Source organism: Peromyscus eremicus, chromosome 15 (genome assembly GCF_949786415.1).
Source record: "Peromyscus eremicus chromosome 15, PerEre_H2_v1, whole genome shotgun sequence".
In the NCBI taxonomy this organism is placed as follows: Eukaryota; Metazoa; Chordata; class Mammalia; order Rodentia; family Cricetidae; genus Peromyscus; species Peromyscus eremicus.
Genome location: NC_081431.1, coordinates 87,430,752 through 87,450,193, shown reverse-complemented (window position 1 = coordinate 87,450,193; position 19,442 = coordinate 87,430,752).

Here is a 19,442-nt window from a genome sequence, read left to right as displayed (position 1 = left end):
ATCCTGAGGAATTCAGCTGTGTCTCAGGTTTGCAAAAGATTATGCCAGCTGGGTATGCTAATGTTGTAGAGCCCCACATGGAAGAGTAGAGTTGAGCACAAGATCCTCACCTGTGTAACCAGCTGCTCTCTAACATATGGCACCATTGCATGTGACTTTGCGGAAGGGGATGTAGTAGATAGTTGGGAAGATTCACATGGGGGATCCATCCATGTGCCTACAGGGAATCCCTTGCTTGTGTTGAATGAGGCTTTTCAGGTGCAACTAGTTGGGGAAGGAGTGACCACACACCTCTAAGTAACCCCTGACCTAGGCTCTGTAATAAAGTTTAGTAAATTCATTGAATCCCCATTGTGAACTTTTGTGGAAGCCTCAGTTTGTCATTAGGACCCAAGGAAGAGGAGTAGATGTTGCTTTATGTCTTTCCTAGGGAAGGAATTCAGCAGCACCCCCACATCAGCATGGAAAACAGCACATATGGTTTGAATTTACAAGATTATTTAAATTTTGCTAAGCCTGGTTGGTGAAGTTCTACTAGCTGTTTTTTGGCAAGAGATCGTGTTTTTGAAGTGGATGACTTTGATAAATAAATGTGAGAACACAGAGAATGGACTTTCAAAGTAACATTTTCCCGTTTAAATAGTTCATCGCTTAAGATAGTATCAAGGGGTTCTGTGTGAGCTGAACACTGTTTGACCCTTACAACTATTTTTCTAGAATGGCTTAAAGGTCAAGACTAAGAAAGGATGTATTCTGTGTGAGTTTAAAGACTCCTGGCTAGTTGCTAACTGCACCCGTGTTTAAGCTCTGAATTGGTCTATTTGGGGGCCAAAATTGAATTGGAATGAAAGGCCACGCAACTGAGTATCATCATCAAAAGCAAAAGGATAGTTTAAAAAGAGTGAATGATGGAACAATGACCTAATGATCCAGATCACATGGGAAAGGGGTCAGACACATTTCACTCATTTTCTTTCTAGTAGGAAGACAATACGGTCACGCACTTAGCTAGGCAGTATCAAATAGAACCTGTGAATTCTAATGTATATTTAAGTCAGTTTCTGGTAACTCTTATAACAATGGGAATGACTATGTTCTAGAGATTCAATTAGATTATATTTTAGACAGGATAAATGTTTTTCTATCTAGAATAACTTCTTGTTCCCAACAATGACAGATGTTGCTGAGTATCAGGCAGATAGGAAGGTAATGAGAGAGGTGAACCATTTCTACAACAGTCTGATAAGAATGTGAACAGGCAGCAGCATCCAATAATTGTCCTACTGGTCAAGACCTTATCAAAACACATAACAGTAAGCAGGCAAGGCTTAAAAATAACATTTGTGGTCAGAGCAAGGGCTGTCAGCTCTGTAACAAGGCCAGTTAAATCTAGGAGTCTATCTGGGAAGAGCAGTACTCGGGAGAGGAAAGGGAGGAGGGTCCAGTGCCTGGTAGAACATTGTCAGAACACACTGAGAGCCAATGTAAATACCAGCAATTACAATGAAGGATTTCCGGTCCTTGTATATGCAAATAACATTCTCTAGAATGGCATCCCACCTGGGTTAGCAATATATATCCCATTGTGCTCTACAGACATGTTACAATAGAGAAGCCAACAAAACATTAGGAAGTCCTATCATCTAATTCACCCCATGATTCTTCTTTTGCATGCAAAAAGCAGAATCTTAGTTATAAAGAACTGAATCGCTCTCTCTCTGTGTGTGTGTGTGTGTGTGTGTGTGTGTGTGTGTGTGTGTGTGACAATACAGGTAAATTCTATTCATTATCTCTCTATATTCCACATCTGTTATGTGGAAAGAAAATAGGGCAGAGAAAGAATCAACAAAATCAGCATATGAAAGACCAATGACAGAAAGACTGGAAACTCCCCCCTCCTTACCTGAAGCTTATATGTAACAGAGTAAGAGCAGAAAAAGTGCGTGTTGCATGAATGTCCCAATCTGCCCATCACATGTACCACTGAGCTTCTGACCTTTCCACGCTCTAGCCACTTCCATTCTCAGAGGTGCTTTTCTCCCCAATGAGTCATGGGTTTCTACTACTCTCCATGTGTCTCTTTGTTGTGGAACACAAGAACCCAGAAATCCTAGTGTGTACCCTACATACTCTGATGAATGCCTATAGTTTTATGCACACACATGCATACATGCACACATGTACATCTATCTTTTTTCTAATCTCATGAAAATCGAGATGGCTACTAAATTCCATCATGAAATTGTAATTGAAACAGTTTGTTAATACAATTAAAAAGGAATATATCTAATTTACTTTTCAACTTTATGATTAATTGTAAGCTATCACTCTACTTTTGTATAGTCACATATCTCAAGTTCTCCCAAGGTATATTCATGCTGTTCTTTCCCTGGGTAGTAATTATAAAATAACACGTAAAACTGTATTAATAATGTGGTAAGTGTATTAAATAAAATAACAGCATCCTAAAGTTGAAACTGTATTTGTCCTTCATATGTCTAAGAATATATATTTTAGAATGTGAAAATGAAATTAGATTACTGGCAAAGAAGAATTTACTTCAAAACAGTAACCGACTATTGCTTAAGGCTTCAGCATTTGAGATCCACAATAGACAGATGTGAGACAACCTAGTCTCATGTATAAATCTCAAATGGCACATTAGTATAATATATTTACATATTATAATCTTTAAATTATTGAATATTTTACTGAATTTTATCTTCAACAACCTCACTACACAGATAGAAAAAGCATTACAGTCTCTAATTTTATCAATGAGGAAAGAAACAGAGGGCAGGTAAGTTAAATGACTTTTTAAAGGTCACTAAGTGAGTCTGTAGAAAGAGTGTGTATAATAATTAATGTCCCGTAAGTCCTGGCATCTGAATGTGAATGCTGTCTTCTCATTAATGAAGAAATCTGAGCTCCCAAGCTGGAATATTGATGTCAGATACATTTAATTCTCTTGTGAGTATAATTTATATTCCTCTAACATTTTTACTCACACATCTCACTTGATTTATATTTGTGAGGAAATCATTACTTCCACTTCATCATTAGAGAAACTGTGGTACAGGGAATTTGAGTGCACTGCTGAAATCAAGAAAGTAGAGCATGTGTGTTTACGGGTTTTTGTTTGCTTGTAAGAATGCAAAGAAGGAAGGAAAGTACAGGAGAGGGGCCATCACGGGGGTGGAAATAAGTGGTATTAGAGTTTAGCTTTCGTTAGTGGTTAATGTCTTTCATGTCCTTTGCTTTCTCCTCTTCGGTGCCTCCTCTACTCCTTAAGCTTCTTTCCTCATGACTTGACAGTGGCCAGTGCAGTTCCAAACTGAAGAGCAATATTAGAAGGAAGAATTGGTAAATGAGGCTGGCAGGAGAGTCAAAGATCAGAGCTTTCTGCTTTTAGTCACCAAGAAAGATAAGTATTTCCCAGAAACTTCACTAAGATATGTTTGACCATAAAATCATCCAAAATAGGATGAGAGAGACATGAAAAATGAACGGCTCAGTTGTTTTATGGTGCTATGATGGAATACTCAGTGTTGGGAAAATTACAATAATCAGAAAATAATTTTCTTGCAGTTCCTGAAACTTTGAAGTTTAAGACAAAAGCAGGACCCCTGCTTCAAAAGCAGTATCTTGAAAACTATGTGCTCCAAAACGGAGAGATGCTGTTTCTCACATACCACAGATAAATGGCAAGGATGTGATGGACTCCTTGTTAAGTACTTGCATGAGGACTTACTTATGTTAAAGAGCTCATGAGACTGGAACCCTCTTGAGCTAAATTCTTGCCGTCAGCCCCCTTTCCACCTTACTGATGATTTCTTTAGCTATACAGGAACTTGTGAGTTTGGAAGGCTGAAGCAGTTGCACTACTTAAAGAAGGAAGAGTGTATGTTAGTTCACAGCTAAAGGGACAGTCTACAAGGCATGGAAGTCAGGGTATCTAGTCACACTGCAGTCAGATAAGAGCAAAAATGCATGCCACTGATCAGCTGTCCATCAGACAAAGGATTAGTATCCAGAATATTCAAAGAACTCAAAAAACGAAAGGTCAAAAAAAGTGACCCACTCAAAAATTGGGCCTGTGACCTGAATAGAGAGTTCCCAAAAGAAGAAGGAAAACCATGGCTAAGAAATGTCTCAAAAAATGTTATGCCAGAAAATGTTCATCATCCTTAATAATGAGGTAAATACAAATTGAAACAACATTGACATTTTTATCTTACCTCAATCAAACTGGCGAAGACCAGTAACCAGCAAATGGAGCCCTCCATCAATGTCAATGGGACTATAAACCAAACCAGCGCAGCTACCATGTAAAAAAAAGCTAAAAAGAGATCAACTACATGCTTTGGCACGAGTCATTCATTGGCACATAGCCAAGGGACTTGACATTTGTTCTGTACACACTTGCACAGCCATGCTCCTTGCTGCTGTATTTGCAACTTTTAGACAATGGAAACAACCTGAAAGTTCTACAAACAACAAATGAATAATGAAAATATGATACATATACACTATGAAATACTATTCAGCCCTAAAGAAAAATGAAATCATGGACTTAACAGGTAAATGGATGGAACTAAAAAACACCATATTGAAGGAGGTAGCCCAGACCCAGAAAGACAAACATCTCATGTTTTCTGTCATTTAAGGCTCTTTGCTCTGACTCTTAGATGTGAGTACATACAGAAACCAGGAAAGTAAGACGGGACCGTTTCCAGAACAGAGATTTTTGGAAGCAATAGAGATGTGAAAAGCGAGATACAAGACAGCCCGTTTATCTGAGTCCCCCACTAGAGTCATAATAAAATCTAGTTATCAGTATATTTTGGGCTGGGACATTTTAGAATTTACCTATCAGCATAGAGCTTATACACTTAGAAAACTGCAAGATTTTTTAAAGACTTATTTTTATTAATAAATACTGACATTTGCCAAGAAAATATGCATATGTGGAAGTAGACTCTGAGAAAATAAAGCCTTGGAGAAGAGTGGTTATTAATCTAATTTACCCACATATGCACACTCACACGGCTTCTGGTTTTAATGTGCTGTTTGATATATTTCATATGACAGTTCTTTTGCTTGGTTGTCTAAAATGTTCACTTATTGAGTTAAACGTAGAGAGCATAAGGTGTTAGATGGCTCTTGGCATAGTACATATACAGGAAGGAATCTAAAGGGGTTGGAGATAGGAACATAGGCATTGATACATAATGTCAAAGCACACCTATACAAACATGTACACACGTGTGTGAATACATATACACACGAGAGAGAGAGAGAGAGAGAGAGAGAGAGAGAGAGAGAGAGAGAGAGAGAGAGGACTATTCCTAGAGGGACTGGAATACAGAGGTCCCATAGAGGGTCTCCGTTTTTCAGTTCATTGAAAAACATAATAGCTAAAGAAAGAAAGAGGCTTTTCAGTAATCTCTCTATAATCCATGTTTATGTGGACACTAAATTGAAAGTAATTCCATCAGTGAAACTGAGCATGTAGACAGCACAGAACAAGCACTTATCAAAAGAAAAGATGAGGACTCCAAGAACAAAACAATATACATCATGCTTTAACAGGTAAATATTGGTGATGACAGCAAATTAGAAAGCCTGCAACCAAAGTTCTCAATGAACAGCCTGCTAAAATGTTGATCTTTAAAACAGATCTGTAGTCCGCAGAGCAGACCTTAGTGACTACATCCTTTGCTGAATTACAAACAAAGCTAATAAATAGGAGTATGAGGATAAGGAAGGCTGCATATTATTGAAAATTGATTCAGAAGTGAACTCTGCATCTATTTGTGGCATTACCTTGGACAAATCGCTTAGTTTCTTGTGGCTAATACTCTGACTTATAAACTGGGACTTTAGCTCTGAGCTGCCTGTCCAGAATCTCTTTGTAGCTATGATTTCTGCTGCACCTGCCTCCATATGAAATGCAATGCTTCTCACTTCTGTGCTGTATAGCCACACTTCCTGTTATTTTCTTTTTTACCAGGCTCCAGATCGTTAATGATTATCTATTTCTAGGCCAATCACTGGCAACCTGCCTGCTCCAGCCCTGTGACTGACAAGCATGCTTAGGGTGATATGAATGTTCTTTTACAGTCTTAGTCTCAGGCAGGTAGCTCTCAGCTGTGGTTTGTTCTCATAAATCTCATCCTGACCCTGGAGTCTTATTCTTGGCTGGCTTTTCTGAACACGAAATTAGCTTGGGGAGTAAGTCTGGGTCATCAGGACTGCCCCTGCACCACAAGCTCTTCTCCATTCCCCTTGAAGCTGAAGTGCCTGGTGGTTTTCTGCCAGGAATTTCTATTCCGTGTCTAACTCTTTGTTCCTGACAGTGTAACAGCATGTTCTACTAGTGTTGCACAGGTTAGTATTATAATAATTTACAGTTTTGCCCTCCCTTCAAATGATGTATGGAGGACTTCCTGAATGAACAGTGACTGTAATTGCCGGGGATATTGAGCTTCATCAGCCAATTACTGTGCACAGATGATTGCTCTCAAGTATTCCTTGCAGCATACTTGAAATAAAAAGCAACTGGCCCAGTTATGTCAGTGAATTTCATTGCTTTCACCCATGGGCTTGAGGGGGAGAGAAGCAGAGGGAAAAAGCATTTGCACCAGAGAAGATAAATTCAGCATGCCTAGTCTTTGCTTTCCAATTCCTGTTTCCTATGACCAGCATTTTCACAGAACCTCCAGGGCTGCCGTTTTCTGCTCTTTTATAATCCATTTCTTTAATGGCAATGTCAGGCAAAGGTCTTAGTAAGGAAGCCTTTAGCTTGTGCTCTTTAAAAGGGCAAAAACAACAAAACAGTTTCCGGAGAATGAAGAAAATAATCTCCTCACTTCTGTCCTTTTTGTTATTCTCAGTTTTGTCTACTTCTCTTGATTCTTACGGTCAGAACAATTTGGAGGACCTTTCTGCCTTTATTATCAGTTTTTGACAGCTGAGTAATTCCTTGTGTTTGCCATACAGCTTTCCTTTGTACTTTTGATGTAGTTTAATCATTCATCTATACAGTCTGGGTCTAACTACTGTAAGCACTGTGACTGAAATCAGTAGATCTTGTATTTCATTACTGCCTAGCCATGCATCATGTTCAGTCAGCTTATCACCGATCTTAGAACATCCTGGAAATAGGAAACTGCAGTATACAAAAGCATGGCTGGATGAATGAGGGAGAATATGCTTAGCCCAAATCCAATCATCTAAATGTTGGTTATCAGCAGCAAAAGATGCCCTTATCAAATGCTCGAATACCTACAAAAGGAACTAAAATTCACAGGATATGTAATGTCAGGCGAATCACATGTTAACCAGATTCTTTCTGAAAAACCTCTGTACTGTTGTAAAGAAGCTTGGGGTAGGCGTTGGTGGTGGAAGTACAAGCCTCAAAATACAGGCTCAAGCTATAGCAATCCAATATTATCAGTAGTCTTTCTTTAGAAGAGAGAGGGTGTAAATTCCAAATCCTCTCATTTAGAGGAAAATGCTGTCAGCAGTCAACCTCTTTCCTCTGTCTTTCCCCAACTCACTAGACATCTCCACTGAGTAAGGAACAAACGTTTGAAGACAACAAAACTGTGGCCCTACCAGAAGCTCTTGGTCAAAGTCTCTGTTTTCAGGAAATCTGTAACATTGTGTTAGATTTCCTGATTGCATGAAATCCAGTATTTTAACATTATGCCGGAGACCATGTGGATATCCATGGTCTGTGCTATAGCCAGAAACCTTGCAGAAGTCCATGATCCCTGCTCTCGCTGACTGTAAAGGGCAAGGAAGCTTCTTTTGCAGTGGTATCGAGGACTGCAGACTCACAGTTGAGAAAAACAGACACAGAAGGCTTCTACGACAACCCCCACCCCAAAAGTAACAGCCTAGACAGGAAGCCATCAAAGAGAACTCTTAAAAATTGGGGTAAGGATGCTGAAGTATAGCTCTGCACAAACGGTGGCTTCGGGCAGGGATGGAGGTGGGAAGGACTCAGTGTTCTTTAAGGGCTGGACACTGAAAGTTTGACCATGCTCCAGTGACTATATAGACAACACAAATTGGATGTGTTGTTCTTTCTCCTCCCTTTCTTTCTTTCTTTCTTTCTTTCTTTCTTTCTTTCTTTCTTTCTTTCTTTCTTTCTCTCTCTCTCTCTCTCTCTCTCTCTCTCTCTCTCTCTCTCTCTCTCTCTCTCTCCTCTCTCTCTCCCCCTTCCTTTCTTTCTTTCTTTTTGGTGGGGTGGGTCACAAGAGTGGGGAGTACACTGAGAGGACTGGGAAGTGAGTGTGATCAGGGTACAATATGTGAAATTCCCAAATGAAAACTAAAAATAATATTTTTTGAGGGAAAAAAAGAAAATTTGTTTGATTTTAAAGTAATAACTTTTTTGTCATTTTTATTTAAAAAATTTTTTATTCATTTTACATACCAACCATAGATCCCCCTCTCATCCCTCATCCCACTCCCCCTACTGCTTCCTTTCCTCACCAGCCCCCCCCCCCATCACCTCCTCCAAAAGGTAAGTCTTCCCATGGGGGACAGCAAAGCCTGGTACATTCAGTTGAGGCAGGACCAAGCCCCTCCCCGCTGCATCAAGGGTGAGCAAGGTATCTGACCATAAGTAATGGGCTCCAGAAAGCCAGCTCATGCACCAGGGATAGATCCTGATCACACTGCCAGGGGCCCCTCAAACAGACCAAGCTACACAACTATTTCCTGTATGCATAGGGTCTAGTGTGGTCCAATGCAAGTTCCACAGCTAATGGTCTAAAGTTCGTGAGTTCCTATGACCTTGCTTCAGCTGTCGCTGCAGAAAAATAAATAAATAAATAAATAAATAAATAAATAAATAAATAAATAAATAAAATAAAATAAAATAACTTGAAGGAAAGCAATAATACATATGTAGATGCTTTTAAACTATGTGCTTAAAAACATTGAGACAGCTCTTCCACTTTCTATTTGAAGTAAAACTTCTTAAAAGCTGTGTAACTCACTGTTTTGCATTTTCTCCCCCTGCTTATTCTTTATAGTCAACCCATCTCAGAGGTTTCCATTCTGTCAGTTTGCTGAAATTCTTCTGAATTCAATGATCAATTGTATCTGAACTGTCAAATGGGAAGGATATTTTTCTCAATCATAATATATTCCCTTTAGTAATTGCTTAGCTGGTTATATTATTAAAGAATATATGGAAGTTCATAAAAACAGGCAATGATATTAAGTATCTCAAAATTTCATTACTGTAAGCAAATAACCTGGTCCTGAGTTGGACAATGGGACAATGGGGTGTATCTATGGTCTGCCTTTCTGTCAGTGCAGAGTTTGCACCTCAACTCTTTGCTGTCAGCTTTAGAAACAAACATCTTACCTGTCAGAAAGGGTAGAAGGAGTACTATTACTGTAAACCAGAGGAGACTCAATTTCAAATCTGGTATTATAAGATGTCTCCCTCTACCTATACAAATATCACCATTGTAAAACTAACCGCTTTTTCAAACCGTGCACACAGCTCTACTCTTAAAATTCATAAAATTGCCCTGTATGTGTCCTAAGGGTAGCAACATATAAAATACATAAATTTTGTTTCTTAACAACATTGGGGTTATATCCTTTTCTAGCTTTTCCTTCATCATAGACTAACAGCTCAACACATTTTATCTTCCGTACAATACATTCCTTGCTGGGCTCTGCAGCCCTTTTTTTTAACAACTACCATTTCCTTTTCATCTCTGCTTCTTCACTCCTGTGAGACTGTTTCCTTGTATCTGTCACTGTCTCACCCCAGGATTCAAGACACACCTGGCTGATGTCACCAAATATGACTCGCAGACTTGCCTTATTGTGCCCTTCTTAACAGAGCACGAGAATCGTTCTGATAGACCCTTTATTGTACCTTTTCTAATGGAGCTCAGGACTTGGTCTGATAGACCCTTTGTTCTCCAGTCTGTTTTCACCAATGGTTTTCATAGTCCCACTCTCATGAGTCCCTCGGTGCCCTTTGTCTTTTCCAGATATCCCTCTGCACTCACCCTTTCCTCTTTCTTTTTGGTAAGCCTAATGATACACTGCCAAACTGACTTCAGCAAACTTGCATTTAGTTATACAATCGAACTTAATGCTCTTCTGAGTATAGTCAGTATAATATGTCTGTTACAAAACATGAATGTCTTAGAAAAGATAAGTATAAATTCCAAGAAATACAGTTTTAGTGCTCAAACGATAGTGCTAAAGATACAACCTGATATACCAGCATTTTATCTTCCTCATACACATAGCATATGTTTGTCTATCAGGGGTAAACATGGATTCTTCAACACTTCCAGCCCCCATTAGTTATGTGGGGCCATATGATGATTTGTGTGTGTCACTTATAATTTGAAGAAAAAGATGCAGTCCAAGTTTCCTGAGAAACTGCCACACAGAAAAGATTGTAGGATCCAGAGGGGTCAAGGACACCACAAGGAACCTCACAGAATCAACCAACCTGGGCTCATAGGAACTCACGTAGAGTGCATGGGACTGACCTAGGCTCTCTCCATGTATGGGACAATTGTGTAGTTTGGTCTTCTTGTGGGACTCCTAACAGTGGGAGCAGGGGCTGCCTCCGACTCTGTTGTTGGCTTTTGGGACCCTACTTCTCATACTAAGTCACCTTGCCCAGCCTTAATACATGGAAAAGCACTTAGTCTGACTGAAACTTGATATTCTATGTTTTGTTGATACTCATGGGAGACCTGCCTTTTCCTAAACAGAAAAGGAGGAGGAGTGGATTGGGGGGTGAGAACAGAGGGGGCAGGGAGGCAGGGACTGTGGGAACCCACAAAAGCTTCCTAGTGAGATCTGAGCTGGCTTTACACAGCAGGGCTTCATTAAGGGATGGTTTGACCACATGCATGGTCACCAGGTGTTTGGGATGGTCTGCACCTGGATGTGCTTGGGAGATGTCTTTTGCTCCACCCCTTGGCATTCCTTTAAAAAACTTTTAGTAGAGACAGAAGGGGCTGGTGGGCTTTGACCCAGGCCCTCCCAAGACTATCTTGTGTTTCTATCTGTCTCTCTCCTCTATATTTCTATCTACATATTCCTCATTTCTCCCTGCTCAAGAGTACCCTGGGGGACAAACTGGTGGCAGTCCCCTCATAAGGGACTGGGATATAAATTAAATAAACAAATAAATTGATTTTAAAGGAAGATGCAGTACAAGAACCTCCAAGTGTCACTTGTTGATGGCAAAGCTTTGATCAGCCTAGATCACTGACTGTCCACATGAAGCTCAGCTATTCCACACACAGCTCCCTCCTTCCCTTCCTCTGACCCATATTGAGTATAAGAAATGGGAGTTCATTCAGTAAGATGTTAATTGGGGGAATAAAATTATGACACATGTCAGAATAAAGGTGACACATGTAACCATAGATTAGACAAAACTGGATAGTAAGTGTAAAGGATGATGTGAACAAGACTATAGACACCAGGGTTGATATACAATAGAAGACAGGAAAGGTTTCAGGCGTCAGAAAAGGAGAATGAGAAACTGTGGTAGTGAGCCAAGAGGAGCACAGAGTTCTGGAAGCCATGAAGATGCTGCACCAGGAAAGGAGTGAATGAGTATTTTTATAAAATGACAGTGATGTAAGGGCTAACACTAAAGCTAAGAGTGATCACAATTAACCAATGCAGACATTGTACATTGCTTTAAAAAGAAAAAGAACACGGTGTTGTAAATTGGTGGGGCAACAGAGAATAATAAATAAAGAATGAGAAATAAGGACACACACACAAAGAGAGAGACAGAGACAGAGAAATAGTAAAGAGAACTCTAAATTTTATTGTAAAGAGAGAAAATTTTTCTGAAATGGGAAGAACAACAATTAGTTATTCTAGTTTGAATCACACAGCAAAAATCTAAGAATGATAGAAATGAGAGAATGTGTTGGAAATAGGTTGATGCGGGCATAAAAGAGGATGGGACCTGTGCAATAAGAATTCACTTTGGATACTAGCACATCATCACTATGGCAGTTGATAGAGCAGCACATAGGAAAACAGTGAATCTGCAAGCAGATGCTGGGCTGGTTCTGGTTGTTCGACTCTTAGTGCTTCAGTTATTTTAACGATAAAAGTAACTAAGTTAGGGCCGTAGGATAACTGTGAGGATGGGGAGAGCCTTAGGATAACTGTGAGCCATAGGATAACTGACTGTGAGGATGGGGAGAGCCTTAGGATAACTGTGGGCCATAGGATAACTGACTGTGAGGATGGGGAGAGCCTTAGGATAACTGTGGGCCATGGGATAACTAACTGTGAGGATGGGGAGAGCCTTAGGATAACTGTGGGCCATGGGATAACTGACTGTGAGGATGGGGAGAGCCTTAGGATAACTGTGGGCCATGGGATAACTAACTGTGAGGATGGGGAGAGCCTTAGGATAACTGTGGGCCATGGGATAACTAACTGTGAGGATGGGGAGAGCCTTAGGATAACTGTGGGCCATGGGATAACTAACTGTGAGGATGGGGAGAGCCTTAGGATAACTGTGGGCCATGGGATAACTAACTGTGAGGATGGGGAGGGCTTTAAAGTTCCCAGGAGAGAAAAACCCTGGTTTGGTCATGTTGAACAGGAGAAAATGACTACACATAGGAAATACCACATGAAGGTTCATAGCCATAAATTTTAAGGCTAGTTAATGTTGTTTTATTTTTCTTCACCCATTCTCATCTGTGCAATAAGAATTCTTTTCACAATGTCATCACATTCCTTCAGGAGATCAAATGCTGACACCAAAACTGTACATGGTGAGAAAGCAGGTATCAACCTAGTGATTTTATTTTACATATTTTTAGCATCAGTTTCTCAAAATCAGATCATATTTCTGTTTACTTCATATTGGATAAATCAACAATTACACAATTCCTAAAAGGAAGCTGCCTTTGCAATATTTATACAGGCAATTAATACACTTCTCTTCAAGGACTGTTAGAGGATTATTCACACATTTGGGCATCTTATGTTTTAATTTCGTTGAATTAAAATTCACTTTTCCAGTTTTCTTTTTAACCTCAAAATTTTAAGTAAAAAGACAGCTAAATATAAGTAATGCTTACACTAATAAAAACAAGTTATTCACCTATATCAAGAATAAAAAGCCGGGCGGTGGTGGCGCACGCCTTTAATCCCAGCACTCGGGAGGCAGAGCCAGGCGGATCTCTGTGAGTTCGAGGCCAGCCTGGGCTACCAAGTGAGTCCCAGGAAAGGCGCAAAGCTACACAGAGAAACCCTGTCTCGAAAAAACCAAAAAAAAAGAATAAAAAACTTGGACCAGAGAGATAGCCCAGGGATACAGGCATGTGGTGTCAAGCCTGAAGACTGGAATTCAGTCTCCCGTACCCACATGGTAGAAGAAGGGTCCTTTCAGGTGGTGGTGGCGGCATTGGTGCACGCCTTTAACCCCAGCACTCGGGAGGCAGAGCCAGGCAGATCTCTGTGAGTTCGAGGCCAGCCTGGTCTACAGCACAAGATTCAAGACAGGAACCAAAACTACACAGAGAAACCCTGTCTTGAAAAACCAAAACAGAAAACAAAAAAAGGGTCCTTAAAGTCATCCTCTGACCTCCAGATGTGTGCTATGGCATGTGCACCCTGTCATACACACAAGAAATAAATAAATGTAACAAAAAAATTAAAGAATAGAAAACTCAATTTCATCACAAAAGTTATCACCAAAGTGAAAGAGGGCATAAAAATAAAAGTCATGAACATTACAGTCCTGCTGTCAGACCTCTACAGCACACGAGCAACTGATAGAGCTGAGAGGACAAATAGGGAAATGAACCATGAGGATTCTCTTTTTTCAAAAATGACAGAATAAGCAATAAAAATATTAAAAGAATAGAATACCCATGCTTGGGAGATGGTTTCTGTGTTGAAGCCCTGACATGCAAACATGAAAACCTCAGTCTGGATCTCTAGAATCCAGGTAAACCCTGCCAAAGTGACGCATGCCTATAGTCTCAGTTATCCTGTAGCGAAGTGAAGGCAGACCCTGAGAATTCCAGGAAGCTCCCCAGCCAGCTAGCTTGGCCTGCACAGTGGTGAACAAGAGATGCTGCCTCAAATAAGCTGGAAGTTGAGGCCCCCCATCCGTGGTTGTTCTCAGACCACCTATACACTATGTGGCATGTACATACTTGAAGTAAAACATGAACATATGTGTGTGTGTGTCTGCGCGCGTGCGCAGACACACACAAGAATACAAACTTAAACTATAGCCCATTTGACATAGATTAACAGTAGGCATTCCTTGAAGTCTATGTAGATTATTTTTCATCATATCAACCATACTCAAGGTGATAATAGAATCTTCACTAACATGTTCACTGATGCTAATGGAATTAATTTAAAACTGAAATTGTGTATAGATAATATAAACTTGAAAATTCCCCTAATATTTTTTCCTTTTTTTGCTAATTTATATTTTAAATTTTTCAAATTACAATATAATTTGAAGCTAAGTTAGAAAACATTTGAATTTAATAGAAAGGAAAACCCGGCTTATCAAACTATGTGAGTTAGGATAAAGCAGTAATTAGGGGGAGATTCATTGAGTCCTATGTTAGAAAACTAAGTTTCCACATCAAAGCCCACAGTGCCTACCTCAGGAAGCTGAAAGAAGAAAGGTGAATGAAATTCAAGCACACAGCCAGGTTTGTCTCACAAAAGTGATATGGGTTTAACATTCCAAAGTAAATCAGTGTAATTCATCATTATTAATAAACTGAAAGAAATGTTATATCAAAAAATGCAGTAAAGCACTTAATGAATATATAATGTTTATTTCTGATTTAAAAACCAAACAAAGAAACCAACAACAAAATAGCCCAGTGTCTTGGTAGCTAGAAGAGATTGGAATCCACTAACCTGGTCAGAGGCATCAAAATGTTCTCTAGTAAATATTGTGCTTAAAGACCAAAGCCAAGCATGTGTTTTCAGATGATGGCTTTCTTATCAAAGTAAGCCAGATACATGACTTGATCCTGAAAGAATACAAGTTTTTTTTGTTTTTTTTTTTTTTTTAGCCCCCTTCTAGAATTTAGCACTAGGTTATATCAATCCTTTTAGGTTTAACTTTTCTGATATCACCGATATTGAAGTAAAGATCTTTCTCCAGGGCAACTAAACAGAAAATGTTTTAGATCAAAATTCACTCACTGCTAAATCCAGTTATTCAAAGTTCTGTTCCATCCAAACACCATTAAGGATGTTAAGACAGGAGCTACTTATCATACATACATTTGTGTCACTAGTGTATAGCACATCGCATGACACTTCACACACCTTCAGAAAGCATTGACATTTGAGGCCACAGTACACCAAGAACACAGTCAAGGCAAAACACTGGAATGGACCGAAAATGAAAATACTACCTAAAAGAAAAGAAGCCAGAGGACATGAATTTGCGGGGCTGGGGAGAGGTAAATAATTGTTTTTAAGGGAGGAAGGGGAACAGGGAAAACATCATTATGTTTTAATTTAACAACAACAACAAAAAGCAAAATCACAAAATTCCTAAATTTTGGTGGGAAGAAAAATCATCAGTTTCTTGTGGCTGTATGTCAACAAAGCCTGCTTGTGACAGTCAACCTTATACTGGGCAGGTCTAAGGGAACAACCCAATGCTATTGATCTGCCAAAGGAGCAGATCAGTGCCTCCCACCGCTATCATTAGAGATGCTTCCTCTTGCAGCAGATAGGAGCTAACGTAGAGATCCAATATACAATTTTGGAACACACTTCTAAATGAGATGTCATCATCAAACGCTTCCCTCAGGGCTCAGAGAGCTATGCAGAAGAGGCAAAGAGATCAGAATACATTGTACATTTCTTTTCTTTGATTAAAAAAAAGTATGGCAAAAAAATCATGAATTCCCTAAAATTTGTCAGAAAGCAAAACATACATCCCTTTCTGTAGCTGGAAGTTAACCAAACTGTGTTTGTGCCGGTCAACTAGTGGCAGGCTAACTCCCTGACAATGGAAATCCAAGAGGACTTAAGAGCCATTTTAGAACTTATCTCTGTGGCCTTGCTCACCACATGGATGACTGACAGATTCACCACACAGCTCAGTGGTTCAACCATAGGTTGGCCATTTGAGGGATCATTTAGCCAATAACCTGTGGGTGAGTATCTCCAGCATGTCCCCTGATGCACAAGAAGGGAGGCTATAGGCAGTGAGAGACACACCACCAGAGCTGCTCACTTCAGAGCCATTGGTCTGGGGCAGACAAGGGAAGAATTAGCTTGTTTCCTAATGCAGCTAAGTCTTACCTTTATGGCACAAACCAACAAGGAATAGAAAATAAATAGCACATAATTTTGCATTTTTATAATAAGTTTGAAACTAAACACTAGGAAACCTTGTCAGCCCCTGCTAAGCCGATTCCAATTAAGGCTCCTGGCAGTGTTCCAGCTGCTTTACTCCTCAAATAGCACAGAGCATAACAGGGTTTATGAAGCATTCAAAAGTCAAATACCCTATTAACATAAACATGTAGTGAGATCAACTCTTCTACCAATTTTCAGCTTGCTTTCTTTCTTCCTTTCACGTGGGCTGGGCTGATAGAAGACGAAGTTTCTTTCCTTTGTACTTATTGGAATGCAAAGCAACTCTTCCCCCATAACCAAGATGGACTAATTTCTGTCCCTGTTCATGTGTGATCATAATGAATTTCTTCTGATACTAATTTTGGTAGCATGAGCTCAAGCTTTTGCTTTGTGTTACAATACTGGTCACCACCACCACCAACAAAGGGTCTTTGGAGGCTAGCATTCTTACATTTGATTCACGTGCCCCTCCTGATTGGCTAGGGAATGGATTTGTTAGCATAGACTGACACTGCCAATATTTAATGCAAGAAAGGGTCATTTTCTTGGCCATGAGAGTCAAATAAACTACAAATTGAAGAACAGAAGCAGGTAAAATGGTTAAAGGGAAAGAAAAACAAGCAGAAAATTGGAGTGATAAATTTCTGTAAAGGTTCAGTTTAAGAAATAAGGAAGGAGGCTATTATGTCAAAAGCCAGCACCCCTTCTGGCAACCCCCTTAAAAGGTGATAAGTTAAGTGGAACAAGGTCTCCTTTGGACAACACTGGTGATATATCTTCTTCTTAACATACAATTCAATAATTTAGAAGAGGAACTGTGTGAAAGTCTGTTTTCCTCTCCAGTGAACTATACAGTGGCTGTTCCTTATAATATGTGAAAAAATGGCTTACCTAATGAATGCATATGTGTGCTTAAAAAAGGAACAGAAATAAATACCCATGACTATTTATATGCATTATGGATGATTATAAACATCAAAATAATATGATTAAATTTTAATTCCACTGGTTCAGAAAAATAAGATGAAGAAAATACAATTTTTAACCCACCACTGCAATATCTGTGACCAAATACTAATACATTTTCATAAAGCCAATCTATTGCATATTTACATAAGTATTAGAAGTAGCTTATACACTTCTACTTATCATTTGGTGTTCTTATTGAAATATATATATACAGAATATCTTACAAAGGTTTTTAATGGTGTTTCTACACTGAAACATTCTGCTCACATCATACTTAACTACATACCCTAGTTAATTCCATACCCTATAGCAACATGTTTATTAACTTAATAAATGTTCTTAGTTTCTACCCTATAGTGTGCATTTTTCTAGGAGGTGGGGTCTTTATAGGAACTCAAGGAATATCTAAACTGGGGAGAGAGATTGCTGTAGGTCATTCTACAATGTGACAAATATAAGGCAGTAAAATCATTACAGTAAAATTGGAGGAAATGAGTGGGCTTCTTAGTTAGGCATGCAGACTGCAGGTACATGGCCAAATCCTGCTACTATTCTCATTTACTAATTGTGTGAGCATGGTTTAGTTTCCTTAACCTTCAGTACCACAGTTATCTCAAAGATAAGATGAGAACAGTACTTGCCATATTGAATTTTATGAGGATCCTGTATTTAATAGCCATGAAATACTGTAAGAACATCCCCGGTGCTCAAGAAAGCCTATTTTACTACCCCTTACATTAGTCCATTCTTCATTATTATAACTAAAATTTGAGGCTGGCAACTTTCGAGCTCCAGTCTCAGTTTTAGAAGCTGAAAACTCAAAACACCTAGTTCTGGCTCTAGCAAGAACATCCTTGTAAATGAATTGAGTGAGAGGCTGCATCAACTGACAGGAAGTCCAAACTATGGTTGAGGGCTGAGGCTTACTTCTATAACTAAATCTTGACAGAGTTCAGGGGTCTGATGACTGCTACTTAATCCCTTCCTAGGTCACTACCCCTGATAGCCTAAGGACTTCCCACTAGAACTCAGCCTCTAAAAGGTCCTACCATTTATCAGCAGTGGCACACTGAAAAACAAGTTGCCGCCACAAACCACGTGAGCTGTTCAGACACACTCCAAGCATATCTAAGACATAACATTGGTAAGGAGTATTAGGTTTCTCCATAAAGATGACTATTGATCTATTGAATCTTTAAGAGCAAGCTGAAGGTATTAGCACAGAAGTGTCTTGGGGGCTGCAGAGGAAAGAGGAGCCACACCAGGGATGAAAGCATAAAAGAGTCTGACATATTCAAAGTTGTGAAATACTCCAGATATGTGTAACACTGAAGAAAACTATTAGATAGATTGCCACTCAACTACTGCAACAGCACAAAGACAGCCACATGTTTCTGAAACCAAAAAGGCATGAGAAAAACTTGGACATCACTTTGGTTCAAATCAAACACAATTGAGTAACCAACTTTTATCATTTGTAAAATCTTGATTATCAACTACAATAATATTAACTCTAACTGTTAGAAATATCTGGATAATGCATTTCTATAGTACCTTGACTGCCTTACTGTATTTTTATTCAGATAACCATAAAAATACCTAGAGAATTATATAAAGAACACTCATATATTCACTCCCAAGTCATGAAATTGCACTTAATAAGTTACATTTCACCTTGGGTCCCTGTGCACTCCTGCTGTCCCCACAAGCCCACTGTTACTCCTCCGTGGAAGTGCAGAGAACTGTTACCTCAGCATGCCTGGTTTGCAAAACCCTGCACACTCTAAATGAGGGCTGGGCTTCTGGTCTGGCCTTACTAAGCCCTGAGCTTTAGGCCACCATGGAACTCTAATGTGTTTTATGTGTTTGCAAGCTTTAAGCCAAGTGATATTTCAAACAGTTTATGTTAATGATGTCATCTATGGTAGGGACCTATTTATTGTTTGTCTATAATATGGGAGGTGGGGCAGGGGATAGAACTGGAAAAGCTGAAGTCATACATACTCAAATACCTATCCAGGCTCAAGAGAGCTCCCCTGATGGCCATGGCTTCACAAATGCAGTCACAC